The sequence below is a fragment of the Lolium rigidum genome, chromosome 7 (genome assembly GCF_022539505.1).
Source record: "Lolium rigidum isolate FL_2022 chromosome 7, APGP_CSIRO_Lrig_0.1, whole genome shotgun sequence".
In the NCBI taxonomy this organism is placed as follows: Eukaryota; Viridiplantae; Streptophyta; class Magnoliopsida; order Poales; family Poaceae; genus Lolium; species Lolium rigidum.
In genome coordinates, this window is record NC_061514.1 from 305,595,793 (window position 1) to 305,615,763 (window position 19,971).

Below are 19,971 nucleotides of genomic sequence, written 5' to 3' on the forward strand. Positions count from 1 at the left end.
TTACGGGATGAGTTAGAAACCTTCAGGACTGTCTGTCGGCGTGATCCCTGGCTCAGCATGCTATTTGCCTCTATATAAAGGGAGTCGGGGCTATCTAGGAATCATTGTTTACAAACCCTAGTTTTGCTGTCGTCAGTACTTTTGGCTGAAACTAGCCATAATGACAAATTTTGATCTATGCCCTCATACCTTAACCAAATGGTTTGAAACCTTTACCAAACTCAATCTAACACTAAATAAACCCTATACCATGCCTAAGTGAAGCAAGGAAAAAGAAAAGAAGAAAATAAGAAAAATCCAAATTAACCCATGCATGTGCATATGGCCATTTTGCAAAACTTTGATCTAGGCCAATTTGGATTGTGCCATTAGTTGGAGAATGTTACTAAACACTTATAAACACTTTTGGAATCAAAAAACTCAAATCAAATCAAATTTGAATGCAAATTGTGCTCACATGCACTAATGGTCAAATCTGCCATTTGTAACCTGATGCCTACTTTGAGCCTCTGTATTAAGAGTTTTTCAAACCAAATAATGCCAACTCTTTGCACCTCATACAAGACCACATCAAGGTGAACAACTTTGGTAAAGACCACCCATAATAATTCATCATAGATCAAAAGTTATGCTCAAGCAAAGATGGAACTTTTTATCAGATTCTAGATTGTGCACTTTTTGAAATCTTGCAAACCAATTCAATTTTGCACCCCACCACCACCTTTGTGTGCCTTTGATGATGTGAATCAACTCCACCAAATTTCATCCAAAATTTTGAAATTATCTTTCTTGCGGCCATTGTATCAAACACCTTGTGGGCAGAATCAAACCAAATCAAAAATTCACTATTCTGAATAGTGCCCTAGCCAAACTTGATCACCACTTGGTCCTCTCTTGTTCCCTGGTTCCCTCCAACCATATGCTACTGATGCCCAACCCTAGGAATGGCCAGACATGGCAATGCCATGGCCATGCCGGCCATGCTCACCATGGCACCGGCCATCTCTCCCTCTCCTTCCCTCCAACCCTGGCCACCTTGCCAAACGCCTCCATCTCACTCTACTGAACACGCATGCCCTGGTCGGAGAGAAGCCCTGCAACGCCCAGACATGGACGTGCCCGCGACGTCCAGGGCATGCCAACGCTGGCGTGGGCGCCGCCCACGGACACGCCACGGGCACGCGTCGCCCCACCCACTCGCAGCACCCCTGGACCCCCTCTCTCGTCCAGCGACTCACCGCAGCACCCTGAACACCGCGGACACGCCCAACTCGCCGACCCGTGCCCGCCGTCGCCGGAGACGACAACGAATCCCGCCACGGACGCTCAGTACACCGCTTGCCCCGACAAGGTTTGGCACCGCCCAGCCTCGCCGTTGCCGCCAGGAGGACTGCACGGACACATTGAACAGAACGCCACCCTTGCCTACCCCTCTATCTCGCTGTAACGCCCACGCCATTGTCGACCTCGCCGCAGCCCACAGACTCTCTCCGCATTTATAAATAGCGAGTTCCCCTCGCACAATCCATCACGGCATCTCACTCCCCTCTCCTCCCTCAACCTCCTCGACCACCTCCCCTTCTCAATTAGCCGCCGTAGCCACTCAATTTGATCGTCAGAGCCGTGAAGCCACTACAGTCACCGCCGTCGATTGGAGCCTCCCCAGGAAGCGCCGCTGGTACCAGGCGACTCGCCGTCGTCTACAACTTCATCGCGCACACTGCCAACCCTTGCTGGAGCACGGGTGAGCTTACCGGACCCCTAGCCTCGCCGCGCCAGTACCCAATTCTCGCCGTCGATGACGATGAATGAGATCCGTCGGATCTCGTTCTAATCGTGCGTCTCACAGCCCCCGTACCGATTCGCGTTGTAAACAGAGGCTGACGGGTGGAGCCCACCTGTCAGGCAGCCCACGCGTGCGAGATGCGTGGTGGGCTGGCTTCCTCCCATTTAATTCGATTGGGCCCAGTAACGTTTCCCGCCAGGCCCACTGAGTTCAAATTTCGAATTTTAGTTTAAATCAAAAACCTTACTGGCTCCATTTTCAAATTTGAATAGAATTAATTTAGCTAAACCAGATTTGATGAACTTCATATCATTGGAAAGCTCATGAAATTTCCTAACTAACTTCACTGGTCTCATCATGAAATTCTTTGTAGAATTAATGTGACAAAGATAACAAGGCAGGGACTTTTGCAACTTCAAACAATTATTAAAAATCAACCAAAAATGCTTTTGAGTTGATTCCAACTCTCATAAATCACATTTCACATACTCTACCTAGTTATGTAAAAATATCCTATGGTTACTTTGTGTGATCATGGTCTAAAGTGAATAATGGATCTATGGCTATTTCTAGTCAATTGATATTGTCCAAAACTATTTAATAAATCATATGAGATGTTTTCCCTCATTTAAATCTTGTACCAAGTTACTTAATATGAGGTAGTGACCATGGTCTTCATAATATCATCTTGAATTATTTGGTGATGTTAAATCATAAGTAGGGTAGTGTTAAATTGCATGAGGTACTTTACCTCATTTAAATCATTTTCCCAAATGATGATTATGAATGGTTGACCTTGGTCAACATGGATTCATACATTACTTATTTGAGGAACTTAAATCTTAACAAGATTCAATGAGAGGAAATTATTTCCTCAAGGAACTAAATTGAAACCCTAATTCAATATGCGTAATGAGAGGAAATTATTTTTCTTAAAAGGAGAAAAACAAAGTCAACCAACATAATAGCAATATGGTGATGATAGATTAGCTTGTGTGAACCATGTGTGTGCCTAGTCTAGCTCTTATACCTTGTTTGGTGATTGTTACCTCGTATCCGTTTTTAGACGCTAGTACCGAGGAGTACCAGGAGGAGGAGGTCTACTTCCAGGAAGAGGAAGACCACTTTGATCAGTACACCAACCAAGGCAAGCTAATATTCTTGCAAGTGCAAAGCTCTAGTTGAGCAAGGCAACATTACTTTTACCTTATGTGCAATAATCCCATCCCAAGTTTTTACCTTACAAGCTTTTACTTTGTTTATCAAAGGTTACTTTTATAGTTAACTTTGGTCTAAGTATAGAGTGTTACAAGAGTAGCCAAGTTAGCCCCAAAGATTGATAAGCTAGATAGCACCCCTCATGACTAGTGCTAGTGCTAACAAATAAAAGAGACTACTCTAGATGGGAACCTGTGATTTGAAATGAATTTGAAAACCTTGGAATGATGAGCCATTCTATTGAAAGATCTTTGAAGGTGAATACGACTTGAATGAGATGGTGAATTTTGATAAAAACTGATGTTGGGTTTGGATGCGATACCTTTACAATTTTGAGTACCCCCACAATACCTGATTATGGGTAGGGCTTAACTGGAAATTTATGCATCTTAGTATGGGTTCCCTCTGAACACACATCATAGGGGTTATGCCGAGGCTGCCTCCGTTGTAAGTGAACTGATGTGAAATGAGGTGAATGTACGGCCAAGCCCTGTGCAGTTCCCAGGTTGACGGTTTGTCTTCACTGGGAGACCAAGCTCATGGGGAGAGGTACCTATACTAGGGTATGTAAGTGAAAGTTTATGGTTGATGATCCGCATACTGAGTTACGATGATTCAGGGCTATCCCTGGCGGATGTAATCAAATGTTGTGGCACAAGTGTGCAACCTCTGCAGAGTGTAAATCTATTCGAATAGCCGTGTCCACGGTTACGGACGGTTGGAAAGGCCATACTGTTTCCGATGTCAGATGTTTTCTTGAAAAGAAAGGATGATGTGAATGGTGACTTGACTTGAATCACAACTAAGTTGTGGGAATGACACTAATGTTCCCACTTGAGTTAGCTAGCATATGAAGATTCTTTTGATGAAATGCTTGTGAAATAAAATTGGCTTTATGCAAATAAAACTAGAGCTTAGCACCCCCTTACTAGAATTGATAGTACTTACACTAGTATTAGTTTGCGAGTACTTTAAAGTACTCACGGCTGTGTCCCTGGCTATTCCAATAGCCAGAATATGAAGAGGAACAACAGTACCAAGATGACGGCCAGTAGGACGTCTATGACAACTAGGAATCTTCTGACGTCAAGCGTTGGCCTGTGGATTAGATAGTCCACCTCTATTATGCTTCCGCTATGTAATGTGTTCGTTGATCATTATATCAACTATTTGTGTAATATGGGATCATGTGATCTGAATTTGTAAGACGACTATGGTTTGTAATGAATGATGACTAATGATATCGAATGTTATGTCTCGCAACAACAATCTTCCTGGGATTGCGATGTATGGCATAATAGGCACCTGGACTTAAAAATCTGGGTGTTGACAAGTTGGTATCAGAGCCATTGTTTGACCTTAGGAGACCCTAGTTAGAATGGACGTCTGAAAAACTTAGTTTCAAAACAAATGAAGTGAATATTTAGGAAAACTTATTCTCACTCTTATCCTTAAGATCTTTTCAAAAAGAGAAATCCATGCTCTATCACGTTTACGTTTTCACAACCAACATGAAAATTGGAAAATCCATAAATTATGTAGCTCCTATTCACCCCCTTCTAGTCGCACCTCACTTACTTTCATAGTTTATGAAGATATTTATTTGGGGGCTTCTTCCTATGCCTATAGCTGAAGTTGTGGTAGCCATGGGCTAGATCCGCATCTATTGGGGATCATCCCTGTGATGCTTGGGAGAAACAAAAATTTGATGACAAGGATATAATCAAGACTAGATCTTGAATCATGACGTACACACGCATATATATTGTACACCTAGGATGCCTTGTGAGCGGCTCTTGATACATCTCAAACGTATCTATAATTTTTTATGCTCCATGCTTGTTTTACACTAATTCCTATATGTTTTATTTACACTTCGTGGCATTTTTATGCATTTTCGGGGACTAACCTATTAACCAGGTACCACAGTGCCCGTTCCTGTTTTTCTGCTGTTTTTGTATTTCAGAAAAGTTGTACAGGAAATATTATCGGAATTGGACGAAACAAAAGCCGAAGTTACTATTTTTTCTATCATGAAGACGGAGTCCAGAAGACAGACGGAGAAGCGCCAGGAGGCAGCCACACCCCCGTTGGCGCGACCCACCCCCTGGCCGCGCCTAGGGTAGGTGTGGGCCCCTTTGGTGTGCACCGACCTCGCCCCTTCGCCTATATATTGAAATCTTCAGAAAACCCCAGAGACCCGAGCCTCCATCCACGAAAAGTTCATCGCCACCACCATCTGCAACCGTAGTTCGGGAGGGTTCTGAAGCTCTTCCTGGCACCCTGCCGTTGAGGGAGATCATCACCGGAGGCCTCTTCATCACCATGCCCACCTCCGAAGGGAAGCATGATTAGTTCATCCCTGGACTACGGGTCCATAGAAGTAGCTAGATGGTTGTCTTCTCCTCATTATGCCTCATGTTTAGATCTTGTGAGCTTCCTATCATGATCAAGATCATCTATATGTAATGCTACATGTTGTGTTTGCTGGGATCCGATGAATATTGAATACTGTGATTGAGATCAATTATGATATGTAAGGTATATGTTATTTGTGATCTTGCACACTCTCCGTTGCTAGTAGATGTTTTGTCCAAATATGTGCTTGTGACTCCAAGAGGGAGTATTTATGATCGATAGTGTGTTCATGACTCTAGTAATCTAGGAGAGTGATAATAACTTCTAAGGTTGTAGATGTGTTGTTGCTACTAGTGAGAAAACAACAATGCTTTATCCAATGATAATTCTATTGTTTACTTTACACATTTTACTTAATGCAATAATCTGTTGGTTGCAACTACCCAAAGTTGTTCGGATGATATCCTGAGGGTGGATTATTAGTCATAGATGTAGTTGGATTACAGTCCTATGAATCATGTTGTAATTCCCAAACGAATCTCATAGTAATCATCTTGTCATGCATGGTCTTTATTGCCCAGCTGTAATCTGTTTACCCAGCATTTTATCTATCTTCACTACAAGAAAAGTTCTGATAGACAACGTCCCAAAATCGTCCGCTAAGGGGTATTTTTCGTCGCCTATGGGCCTAATCCGACGATATGGGTTCTGTTGTCGAAACTGCGTCAGGCAAAGTCCTACCACGTTTTTTTCGGTCCGTCGCGCTTGGGCGCCCTTCCGCCACGGAAAATCGGACCGTTGCAGAAGTGTTTCCGGGAGCCCGTTGACTACTGACATCATGCAAACTGACACGTGGCAGACGCCGTTAACTGGCAGTTAACGGCGTTAACCGGCTAAACCCCGTGGTAGATGGTAGGCCCACACGAGGCCTGCCACGTCTTAAGCGGGCTGGCCCATTAAGTTTGCGGGCCGGGCCAGCTGACTTAGTTTGACTGGTCAACTATTGTTATCACCAGAATTTGACCGAGTCAGAGGTGGGCCGCGATCAATATGGGCTTGAAGAATATACATGGAAGGAATACATGAATCGGCCTTATATGCAAAGTTTGGGCTAGTTCGCCCGTGTATCTGTAATATAGTAGGATACGTGTCGGTTAGTTAGAGTTTGGCTCGTGCACGGTTGGGATTATTCCCACGTTAGAAAGTCTACGGACTATAAATATGTATCTAGGGTTTATGAAATAAACAACAATCACGTTCACCACAAACCAATCTAGGCGCATCGCCAACTCCCTTGTCTCGAGGGTTTCTTCCGGGTAAGCATCATGCTGCCTAGATCGCATCTTGCGATCTAGGCGATACACGTTATTCGCTGTTCATGCGTTGCTCGTACTGAAGCCTTTTTGATGGCGAGCAACGTAGTTATCTCAGACGTGTTAGGGTTAGCATTGTTCCTCGTATCATATGCTATCGTCGTGCAACCCTGAGACGTCTAGCCGCCCTTACACCTATCTTAGGTGTAAGGGCGGCACCCCGCTTGATCATTATTTAGTAGATCCGATCCGTTATGATTGCTCCTTGTTCTTCAAGGATTAGTTTAATATCTGCATAGTTAGGCCTTACAAACGGGTTGAAGGATCCGAGTGGCGCGTAGGGTGTAGTTTGCTAGCCCTAGACGGGATGTTCCGGGGATCAACCTCGTGTTGGTTTTTAGGCCTTGTCTAGGGTCGGTTTACGATCACCGTGCGTGGCCGCCAGGCTCAATCACGAGTAGGATGTTCCGATTATGTGGTGAAAACCCTAAATCGTAGTAGGTCGTTTTAGCTTTATTTTGATCAAGCAGGACCGCCATATATTCGTACACCTCGTACGGATCATGGGTGGATCGGCTCTTTGAGCCGATTCACGAGACAACTCGAGAGCCGATCGAGGCTCGTATTTAATGTTTACGTGTATGCCATGCAGGAAACTAAGCGAGGCACATCCATCACCTTCCCGACCAGGTATAGGTCGGGTGGCACGCCCTTGCACCAAGCATCGGACGTGCGTGCCGAGTCTTTGCGGGCCGTCGCTCGGAGGGACCAGGGCCAGCCGCAGTCCTGGGAGCCTCCCGGCTCTACCGTGTTGCCCGTCGCTGCTCGCCGGTGGGTTTCTGACCGCAACACATTCTGGCACGCCCGGTGGGACAATCTGCGACATCAACCACATCGCCATCTACATCTGAGATGGCGGACGGCACTCCAGTCACGTACGAGGATCTGACCGAGGAGCTCAAGAAGAAGTATGACGAGGTCAAAGCAATCCTCGAAGCCGACCTCATCGGCTCTTTTCACAGAACCCGCTCACATGGCATCGGGTGGAAAGGGTTCTCACCTGAAGGCGCGCTCGATGGAGTGGACCTGTCCGCCCCGTCGGAAGAACGCACCAGGTCCCTACGTCGGGAGATTAACTTCATGGTAGCTCATTCGCTACACCGCCATTCCGAGAGCTCGGTGAACACTTTGGAGCGTGTCGCTCTTCGGGTGATCCAGGAAATCATGAGGCATCAGTACTCTCCGTCAGGACCAGCTCTCGGGACTTACCAAGGAGAGATGCCACTCCAGTCCCGTCCACCGCTGCCATTCGCGTTGGCAGCGTCAGAAGTGCCGAATTCACCGGCATACGCCGTTGACATGGTGGAATGCACGTACCCTGGGAGGTGCCAGCCAAGATTCTCGTTCAACATCAACATGGTAGGACTTGGGCGCCACCCTGGTAAGGACAGAGACGAGGGCAGCTGCTCTCATAGCGAGGACAATGAGGAAGCCATTCCACGCGATCGGCTCCGACACTTCCAAAAAATCCTGGTTACAATCGAGATGAAGGCCGATTCCAGCAATCGGCCCGTATTATCCTTGCCACACATTCCCCCTGTATTTAGTGTTGACCTCACAGGTGATGAAAAGCTAGGGTATGGGTTTACGTCGACTGATGAGCTAGAAGAAGTCGACATCGGACCTGGGGATAAGCCGCGACCAACTTTTATCAGCAAAAAGTTAGATCCACATCTTAGGAGTCAGATGATAGCTCTGTTAAAAGAATACCCAGACTGCTTTGCATGGGATTACACAGAGATGCCTGGGTTAGACAGGAGCATCATTGAACATCGGCTCCCCCTTAAGAAGGGATTTCGGCCGTTCCAACAACGAGCACGTCAGATGAAGGCCGAAATTCTGGAAGAGGTCAAGAAAGAAATCGAGAAGATGTTGGCCGCCGGATTCATCAGGCCATGCATGTATGCTGAATGGATCTCCAGTATCGTTCCTGTAGAAAAGAAGGACGGCCGATGGCGTGTGGCCATCGATTTCCGAGATCTCAACAGAGCCACTCCAAAAGATGAATATCCGATGCCGTGGCGAAACGTTGATCAATGCAGCTGCTGGCCACAAGGTGTTGAGCTTCATGGATGGCAACGCCGGCTATAACCAAATCTTCATGGCTCCGAGAAGATATACACAAGACCGCATTCAGAGTACCGGGGCAGTAGGCTTGTTTGAATATGTAGTCATGACCTTTGGGTTGAAGAATGATTGGTGCAACGTACCAAAGAGCCATGAATTATATATTTCACGATCTGATCGGCAAGTTGGTGGAAATCTACATCGATGACGTGGTAGTCAAATCTGTCTCCATGGAGGGACACTTGGATGATTTGCGACGCATCCTAGACCGAACTCGGAAGTTCGGATTGAGAATGAATCCAAAGAAGTGTGCTTTTGGTGTGACGGCTGGTCAGTTCCTAGGTTTTCTGGTTCATGAACGGGGAATTGAGATCGGCCTGAAAAGTCAAGAGGCAGTGCGTACCATGCAGCCGCCCACCACGAAGAAGGAGCTCCAACGTCTTATCGGCAAGATCAACTTTGTCCGACGATTCATCTCTAACCTGTCAGGACGAATCGAGCCGTTCGTAGCACTGGTGAAAATTAAATCTGATGACGAGTTTCACTGGGGGGCAGAACAGCAGCAGGCGTTTGATGAGATTAAGCGGTATCTGACGACGCCGCCTGTGCTAGTTCCGCCCCAACAAGACAGGCCGTTCTATATCTACTTATCAGTAGCTGACACGTCCATCGCTTCGGTGGTGGTGCAACTCCATGAGGGTGTTGAAAAGGTCGTTTTCTACCTCAGCAGAAGGATGTTGGACGCGGAGACAAGGTATCCTGAGGTCGAGAAGCTTTGCCTTTGCCTGTTCTTCACCTGCACCAAGCTTCATCACATCCTTTTGACGCCAGAGATCATTGTCATATGCAAGTCAGACGTTGTTAAGCACATGCTGTCGGCCCCTGTTTTGAAAGGCCGACTTGGTAAGTGGATGTTTGCGTTGTCGGAGTTCGATCTTCGGTATCAGCCTGCGAAAGCAGTCAAAGGACAAGCGTTGGCCGATCTTATAGCTGAATGGATCAATACCAATATAGCAGCACTATCTATACGTGCATGGGCTATGTTCTTCGATGGATCGGCTTGTGACGATGGTTGTGGCATCGGCATTCTGCTCGTGTCGCCTCGGGGGGCAATGAACTCCTTCTCCATCAGACTATCTACCCCTTGCACCAACAATGTCACTGAGTATGAGGCGGTACGTAAGGGAATGGAGTTGCTGCTTGGAAGCCGAGGCGAAGCGGTAGAGCTTTTTGGAGACTCGAAGTTGGTGATTAACCAGCTCACGGATGAATATAAGTGCGAGAGTGAATCGCTTTTCCCATATTGGATGGAATGCCGTGAGTTGATGACACAGTTTCGGTACATCAACTTTAATTGGGTCCCAAGATCCCAAAATACCGAGGCCAACGATCTCACACAAATGGCGTCAGGCTATAAGGACATATCAGACGGGTCGGAAGTTCGGGTGCAGTTCTCGGAACAGGATGATTGGAGAGCCGAAATCTTCAATTACTTAAAAGATTCGGCTCGGGGGCACCTAAACGGATAAGATACAAGGCCATGAAGTATGTCCTCATAGGAGACGACATGTTCTACGGGACGTTGGAAGGGTTACTACTCAAGTGCACGGGACCAACCGAGTCTAATCGGCTCCTACATGAGGTGCATGAAGGCGCTCGTGGAACTCACCAGTCGGCTCATAAGATGAAGTGGCTAATTAGGCGATCAGGGTTTTATTGGCCCACCATGCTTGAGGATTGCTTCAAGTACTACAAGGGGTGCCAAGCGTGCCAGATGTTCGGGAAGATTCAGATGATACCCGCATCAGCAATGAACCCTATCATCAAGCCTTGGCCGTTTCGAGGGTGGGGCATGGATATGATCGGCAAAATCCATCCGGCGTCGAGTAAAAAACATGAATGGATCTTGGTCATTACAGATTACTTCACCAAGTGGGTGGAGGCCGTCCCTATGAAGAAGGTGAAATCAGAAGATGTGATCAAGTTTGTGAAAGAACACGTTATTCATAGGTTCGGGATTCCCCAAACCATCACGACCGATGGAGGTTCGGTCTTTATTTCTAAAGAATTCAGAAAGTTCTGTGATGACATGGGGATTAAGCTGATCCGATCATCTCCATACTATGCTCAAGCCAACGGGCAGGCTGAAGCGTCCAATCAGAGCCTGATCAAGCTGATCAAGAGAAAAATTGACGAGAACCCTAGGGATTGGCATGAAACGTTATCAGAAGCTTTGTGGGCCTACCGCGTGTCATGTCATGGAGCTATAAAGACTTCGCCATACCATCTCGTCTATGGACAGGAAGCCGTATTACCTTGGGAAATTACGGCTGGATCAAGATGTGTCACGTTTCAGAATGATCTAACAGCTGAAGAATATGCAACTTTGATGAGTGACACTATTGAGGATGCAACGGAACTTAGACTTTGGTCATTGGAGAAGATTAAAGAGAACAAAGCCAGGGTAGCTCGTGCATACAATAAGAAGGTTAGACCAAAGGAGTTTCAAGTTGGTGATCTAGTATGGGAAGCTGTGTTGCCATTAGGAACAAAGGACAAAGCATATGGCAAATGGTCTCCTAATTGGCACGGGCCGTACAAAGTCGTCCAGGCCTTGAAGGGTAATGCATACATGTTGGAGCAGTTGGACGGCGTTAAGTTCCCAGTAGCCGTCAATGGTCAACACCTCAAGAAGTATTTCCCAAGCATGTGGGATGACCAGTAAATGAAGTATGAGGGGCCGATTGGAAATCGGCCAGTAAAAAAATATTTGTTATATACAAATCATAGCCGATGCGCAGACATCGACTTGAGAAATATGGATACCAGTATAGCCGATGCACGGACATTGACTTTAGAATAATGAAAAGCCGATGCGTAGCCATCGACTCTAGAGGAACAGAGCTCAATGAAGCAGGTTAACAGATCGGTTTCATGCCAGAGTTCACGGCATCTGAGATAATTCTCTTATTAGATGTGCTGTATCTGTGCGTTTGAGATCGGAGGATGGTGTGGACACGAATTGGATCTGTTGACCGTATGAATAGGCAGCTGTTATGGCCTTAAAGCATGTTTATGGCATAAGCCGATGCCCTGCCATCGGCTCTTTGTACATCAACTTCGTTTGACAATCGGCAAAATCGATAAAGGATTTCTTACAAAGAAAGAGCCGATTGCTCGAGAAAGGAAGAACAAAAGAAAGGCCTACTGGCCGATCTATTACTGCTACTAGGTCCTAGTCTACGGGCCGTTGCTGCCCTCGTCGTCGTCGGAGCTCTCGTCGGCGCTGCTGCCGGCGGGCTCCTCGTCGCTGCTCCAGCGGCCCCCAGTGGGGGCTTCCTCATCTTCATCATCGTCGTCGTCGTTGTCATCATCGTCTGACCCGGCACGGAACCGCTTCGCCGGCGGGTAATCCTCGAGGGAGTCGTCGTCGTCGACTTCCTCCTCCTCTGCTTCGGAGGAGGTGTAATCGTCCCAGGAGAACGAGTCATCCTCGCTCCATGGCTCCAGTTCCCCATCAGCGAGGAACTGGAGATCTTCATCTCCACTGGTCATGGACTTGTCGTCCTCGGACCAGACGGAGGAGGCGTGGTCCTCCTGTTCCCACTCCTCTGGGGCGCGCTCATTGTACGCCGCCATCTGAGCTGCTACCGGATCCCATTCTGGTGTGGGCTCGCGGGAGGAGGAGGATGAGGAGGAGTAGGACTGGGAGGAGAGGTCCGATGAGGAGGAAGAGGAGGAAGACATTGCTCTGAGATTGGGGGTTTTTCTTGGTGCCGATGGCCAGAACAGAGCAAGAGGATGAAGTGGCAAACGGTTCAGAGTGGTTAAATGAAGGGGAGCCATGTGAAGATTTAATGCCATTGCAGTTTCCGAGGAAGTGATGCTAAAGCTATCAAATCTTGTGGAGAAGTTGAGAAGGCAGGGCATCATGATGAAGAATACTGTGACGGTTCTGCTCTGCCACGACATGACCCGACTAAGGAAAAAAAAATAGAATGATTTTGGAATTGTCATTTCCAAAACCAGGGGGGCATGTGTTATCACCAGAATTTGACCGAGTCAGAGGTGGGCCGCGATCAAGATGGGCTTGAAGAATATACATGGAAGGAATAGATGAATCGGCCTTATATGCAAAGTTTGGGCTAGTTCGCCCGTGTATCTGTAATATAGTAGGATACGTGTCGGTTAGTTAGAGTTTGGCTCGTGCACGGTTGGGATTATTCCCACGTTAGAAAGTCTACGGACTATAAATATGTATCTAGGGTTTACGAAATAAACAACAATCACGTTCACCACAAACCAATCTAGGCGCATCGCCAACTCCCTTGTCTCGAGGGTTTCTTCCGGGTAAGCATCATGCTGCCTAGATCGCATCTTGCGATCTAGGCGAGTACACGTTTATTCGCTGTTCATGCGTTGCTCGTCACCGAAGCCTTTTTGATGGCGAGCAACGTAGTTATCTCGGACGTGTTAGGGTTAGCATTGTTCCTCGTATCATATGCGTCGTCGTGCAACCACCGAGACGTCTAGCCGCCCTTACACCTATCTTAGGTGTAAGGGCGGCACCCCGCTTGATCATTATTTAGTAGATCCGATCCGTTATGATTGCTCCTTGTTCTTCAAGGATTAGTTTAATATCTGCATAGTTAGGCCTTACAAACGGGTTGAAGGATCCAGTGGCGCGTAGGGTGTAGTTTGCTAGCCCTAGACGGGATGTTCCGGGGATCAACCTCGTGTTGGTTTTTAGGCCTTGTCTAGGGTCGGTTTACGATCACCGTGCGTGGCTGCCAGGCTCAATCACGAGTAGGATGTTCCGATTATGTGGTGAAAACCCTAAATCGTAGTAGGTCGTTTTAGCTTTATTTTGATCAAGCAGGACCGCCATATATTCGTACACCTCGTACGGATCATGGGTGGATCGGCTCTTTGAGCCGATTCACGAGACAACCTGAGAGCCGATCGAGGCTCGTATTTAATGTTTACGTGTATGCCATGCAGGAAACTAAGCGAGGCACATCCATCACCTTCCTGACCAGGTATAGGTCAGGTGGCACGCCCTTGCACCAGCATCGAACGTGCGTGCCGAGTCTTTGCGGGCCGTCGCTCGGAGGGACCAGGGCCAGCCGCAGTCCTGGGAGCCTCCCGGCTCTACCGTGTTGCCCGTCGCTGCTCGCCGGTGGGTTTCTGACCGCAACAACTATATAGCTGGGCTGGTGTTGACACTCGTTTTGGACCGATAGCTAATCAAGGCTAGAATCTAGCTGTGACAAATGAAAATAGACAAGGCGCAATTGGAAAGATTCAATCGGTGAGTTTTTATTGCTCATTGAGAATACATCATGTCCACCATGTCAAGTTTTGCCATGATCCGGCTTAATAGCCGATTATGCTAACAGTCAGAGGTAACCTCGAGGATCAAGATATGAAGGCTTCCACTAAAGCTTATTTAAGATGACCTCAAATGAAGAAGTGATAGAAACAAAAGTTGTGCGTCTCGTCGAAACAAACAACTTTGATTTTTGGGTCATTGCGATTTGAGATAGTATGCAACCTCTAGAACGAACGCACTTTATCAGACATGGAAGATTCCGGTGTCTGGTCCAGAGCGTAAAGAAATCGTTCAAACGTGCATCTGCGAACTGGACGAACTGTTTCACGTTCGGCCGATCTTAAGCAGTCAATATGAACACGGATGGAAAAGTGGTTAACATGAAAGTTCTTTGTTTTTTCGAGACGAACAACTTTGTTGTTTACGACATTTTGATTTGAGGTCGTTTACTGCCTCAAAGTTGCCCCGCAAGGTACTTCTAATTTTAAACCGAACAGTTTTGGAAAGTTCGGTCTAAACCATCCGAATTGGACCCAAACTAGGGTTTTGGACGTGAATCGAACCCTTCATCTTGCACGGAAAGTCCAGCCGCTCCTTATATACTTGAGGGGTGCAGGCCGATTGAAACAACACCAATCGAACAAACACATCTACTACTTTTTCGTGTTCATCTACTTTTATCTCTCTCCCCTTGTATCTTTCTTCTCGTTCTTCGTTGTTCTTCAGGATTGGAGGCTGCGAATCCATGAGGTCCTAGGGGCGGTTAGGCCGACCTAGGGCAGCCCATAGCTGTCGCAAGCCCTGACGGGGTCCCTCCCGGGTGAGCGGGGTTTCGGGTCTACAAAAGCGCTCGCTGGACTGTCTTGCGTATCGCGCTTCCGGCGAGCCTCCCTCGGCGCGTGCTGCCGCGCATCGCGCTCGGCGTCGAGGGTACACAGCGACGTGTTCGTGTGCGAACACACTTTTTGGCGACTCCGCTGGGGATGAAGCTTCGAACGGTCTCCAGCCCGTTCTTGCTACGAAGATATCGTCATCAAGAGGCTGCAATCTACAACGGTATCATGAATCCCAAATCTCCTTATGTAGATGCAAACAACTCTTATATTGATGTTGCTAGATCCTCTGGTACATATAATGTATCGGCTAACCCTAGATCTTACTATGTGCAAAAGCCGATGCAAAATAATCTCCATACTTTTAGCAACTTGCAACAGTTATCGACTTCTCATGCATCGGCAACCCCAGAAGTTCATATGTCGATGAACAACATGGTGACTTCAGTTAATCAATATGAAACACCCAATGTTAAAAATTTCAGTAGCATGCAGGATAGTGTTTCATCGTTTTATTCATCGGTAGATAGTTCACAATATATTGTTTCACCTGTATATCTGCCGATGGATAGGGATATTGGACAAGCTACTACTAGCTATTTGGCCAATTACCCTGAACCATCATATGCTGTACCTTATGTTACTAACTTTTCAGCACCATATGCAACTGGAGATATCCATAATTCGTCTCCACACCTCCACAATGGTTATAGCCGAATAAATGGAAATTCAATAGAAACTCAGGTGCCTTCATCTAGTGTTGCAGCATATGAAAACAATGATTGTAGGGGAAAACTTGCAGCTGAGTTCAAGAAGCTTAATGCTCTTCACCGAAAACTAGAAGAAAATCCATGTGATCTTGCACCAATTCATGCTTATGAATCATACAAGAAGAAGCGTGAGGAAGAGTGTCAAGCATGCAATGTCAGGTTTTGTCCTTCACAACTACAAAGATTCGGAAACACTTCATTGCCGAAAGAGAAAACAAGTATCAGAGCGCAACAATGTCAAGCTGAGGTTAACGCCGATAAGGTCATTACATTTGATGATTTATCGGAGGAACAACGCCAATGCTATGAAGTACTAAAAAATAAGCGCAAGGAGGAATTTGAGTTGCTTGAAATTAAGCTCAAGGAGGAGCATAAAGCGTACAAGAAAAAACTTGAAGAGGAAGATCTACAATTTTTTCATGCAATGATCAAGAAGAATCCTCAGGATAATGTTACCCTGGTTGAAGAAATCAAATCCTCTCCTCGATGCAGCAATCAAGTTGAACCCTCTGAAATATCGAAGCAAGAAGAAGAAGCTTTGCATAGTAATAAGATCCATGAAGAAAATAAGAATGACTCAGCTAGTATGGTTAATTCGGTTATAGAAGCCGAATCAGAAAGTACATGTGCTGAATCTACTGAATCAAGAGATGCTAGCTTCAGTGAAAAAGATCATGGTGCAATCATGCTTGATTTTTATGGGTGCACAGGAGCTTACATGTTGCCCTATGAATTGCATGCCAAAGAAGTTAACGAGCATGAACGACAAGAAAATATAGCCGAACAATGTTCGGTTGAGAAAGAGCATCAAAGTAAAGGAGCACATGATCCAGGAAAACATGACGACAAGGCGTTAGAAAATCATCCATAGGTGGGGCAAGTTATTGTTCATGACATACAACCATCTTGTTCTACTAACATCATCAAAGAGGTATCTCTAGCAAATAATTTACTTATTTTCAGATTTGGTCAAAAATATATTGTTCATGCATCTATTAGCAATAGTTTTAGAAGAAACATCAAAAGACCAATCGTGGAACTGTAAATTATTTGTTAGCAGTAAAATGGTTACTAGGCATATCGGTCAACATGTTGTGCCATTTAGAGAGACCGATATTGACAAATTATCACAACCAAAGCCTTCCATATTGTTTCATTTGAATTTTATATCTATATGGTTAGCTTTGCTTACTTCATACTTGGCTTACATTTGGTTTCAAGTGAGACATATGTGTTACAACTATTTTGGTTTCAGAAATTCAAAGCCAAGGTTATTATCTTTGGAGAAAGCCGATGATAGTACAGCAACTTATTCAAACACATCGGAAAAAGAGTGTAAAAATCAAAACATAGCTGAATGGGGTGATGTAAAATCTGAACCATTCGGTTGCTTAATTTCAAAGCCGTTCTCACAGCAAGATCGGCTGGAAAATAAAATGTGTACCTTTAGTTTGAGCATGTGTGATCATATCTTTGATGTATTGCTGAAGAGTGATTATATTAGAATTCTTGAACACAATGTTGAGCCATTAGTACAAGGACGAATCTATTACAAGTTGCATGATTCGTTTGAGCACAGTACTCAGAATTGCATCATGTTCCATCAAATAGTACAATCGGCCATTAATAAAGGACGATTGAAATTTGTTGAAACAGAAACATATGGCCAATCTATTTCGATTGGTCTTGATGGCAAAAAGTTATTGCATCAGTTACCTCTAGCCGATTCATATGATGATGAGAAGGTACACATTAGATATAATGGGATCACACTCTCAAGTAAAGAAATTATTCAAGACCATATTAAAGACATTCTTGGAGATGGGTGTTCCATAGAAGCTACACCAAGGACATCAAGCACTGGGGGGCAACAACAAAATTCAAAGATCAATGGATGTAAAACGAAACATGAAAAATACCGTGATAAGCACAAGGGTAAGAAAACTAAAGTCACTTTCGCAGAGTTATTGGAGAAATACAAGAAGGAGAGTGAAGCAAAAAGTGCTTATCGGCCAAGTAGTGCAAAATCATCAAGATCACCCCCAAAGAGAAAGTCTAAAGACCGGGATTGGCAAAGGAAGAAGTTCAATGCAGCAGCTTCATATCCTCCCTATGAGCCACGAATGCCCATGTCATGGATACCTCCTTATGCTGATTGTTATCCATATCCATCATGGGATAGGTATGGCCCAAGGGCACATTATGCATCTTACTATAGATCATCTAACCAAAATTATGCAGCTCCAAGAAGGTCAAAATCTGAACAACAATCACATGTCAAAGACCGTTTCAATAAAAAGGAATCGGTTAGGAGCTCAACGAACAAGAAGGAGATGGTCAAGCAAGTTTATCAAGTGAAAAAGGATAACCGTAAGTGTGATGTTTCAGATTCGGTATCAAATAAAAAAGAGCCGGTCAAGTTGACCTTGGCTACAGAAGACAAAGAGATGAAGCAAGTAAATGCCGGAGCTCGAAGTGCCAAATCTGAACAAGTAAAGTTGAAAGTGCCGGAGGCCAAGGAAGAAACGCTAATGTGCAAAACTAAATCACAGCCGGGATGCCCACTCGGCTTAACAAGCTGGCAAGAGAGAAAGCTGAAACAGCTTAGTGCCGCAAAGCTTAAGACAAAGAACATGGCATGGGTCCCTAAGGAAGGACCTCAAAGTAAGGAGGATGTGCAAGTTCCTATTGCAAGAATAGCGATAAGGATGAAGGAAGAAAAGACCGAGGCTAGCAAACGATCAAGAAAGAATTTTCTATCATATACTAAGAGGTTTCGGTCAGCATATCATACATATTATTCAGCCATGCCATTTATGCCTATGCCATGTAGCATATCCTCAGGTATGATCAGTTACCCTACATGGTCTTATTTTAATCCGTGGATGCATTATAATTCTTTACATCATCAAAGGGTATTACCAAAACGTTATTCATTTGGTTAGTTGCAATTTTGTTGCTAATCTGAGAGGCCGAAATGTTTAGAGTTCATAATTAGAGTTGTTTTATTTTGTTTATTTCGACTATACATACTTTGGTGGATGAATTATACATGCCTTTGAGAAATAACACATGGCCGATACTTATCCTATCGCCCTGAGAGAATTATCTAATCATGGACGATGTGTTGTGCTAACATCGTCCCTAGTCCTATTGAAACCCGAGACAAGGTATGCGTTTATTGAATATTATGCTTATGCTTATGCTTTTGCAATTTGGCTTATGAATCGGTAAATCTATGAAAGGCCAAATTGTTCTAAATTTCATTGTTGGGTATTGATTATGAGCATAATATGTTTATTGATTTTGTCTCTCTAGTACCATGGAGATAGTATGATGATGCTTCAGTTTTCCAAAGCAATAGCCAATTCTTTGGTATTGTTTATTTATCTCCTAATGGTTCTGTTTTCGAAGCCTCATGCCGCTTAGATTATCTTAGGCCGAATATGAAGTTTTTCTATTCGTGCTAGAACTATTTTTTGCTATAGGTGCTACACATATTGAGGCTTCTAGTGATTCGTTGGTAGTAGTATAATAAAAATCTAAGGTTTACCAATGTTTCGACGAATCACTTAATATGTATCTTGATCAATCTCTAGATATAATTTCTACCTTAGAATACGTTAGCATTTCTCATATATCTAGGCAAGACATTTGGAATGCAAATGAGCTAGCACAACAAGCATCTGGCTACCATGTTAGTCGTGAAGTTTTTCATATATCTCATAGGCCGATGTTTGCTCTCGTTATCATAGGTAAGACTGAATTAAATCACATTGATTCGGTCACTGATGAAGGATCTAGTGCAGGTGAACAAGAAGATTGGAAAGACGTATTGTTGAATATTTGCAGGATCCTAGCAAGAGGACGGACATAGCTGTTCGGCAGATGGTTTTTAAGTATGCATTAATGGACGATGAGCTTTATCACCGAATAGTTGACGGTATTCTTTTGAAATGCTTGGATGAAGATCAAGAAAGAGTCGCTATGGAAGATGTACATGAACGTATTTGGGACATCCATCAATCGTCAAGATGAAGTGGTTGTTCTCAAAGGTGATTATTTGAAGAAGTTCTACCAAGGTGGCAACCAACATGAACATAAATGGCCGATATAGAATTATCGTACTGAGAACCAATGGCCGATGGAGTGTTGACATCGTCCTGAGCAAACTATGGAGCAAGTTATTTTCTGGCACGCAAGCTCTGCCAGAAAACAGGGGGGCATGTGTTGA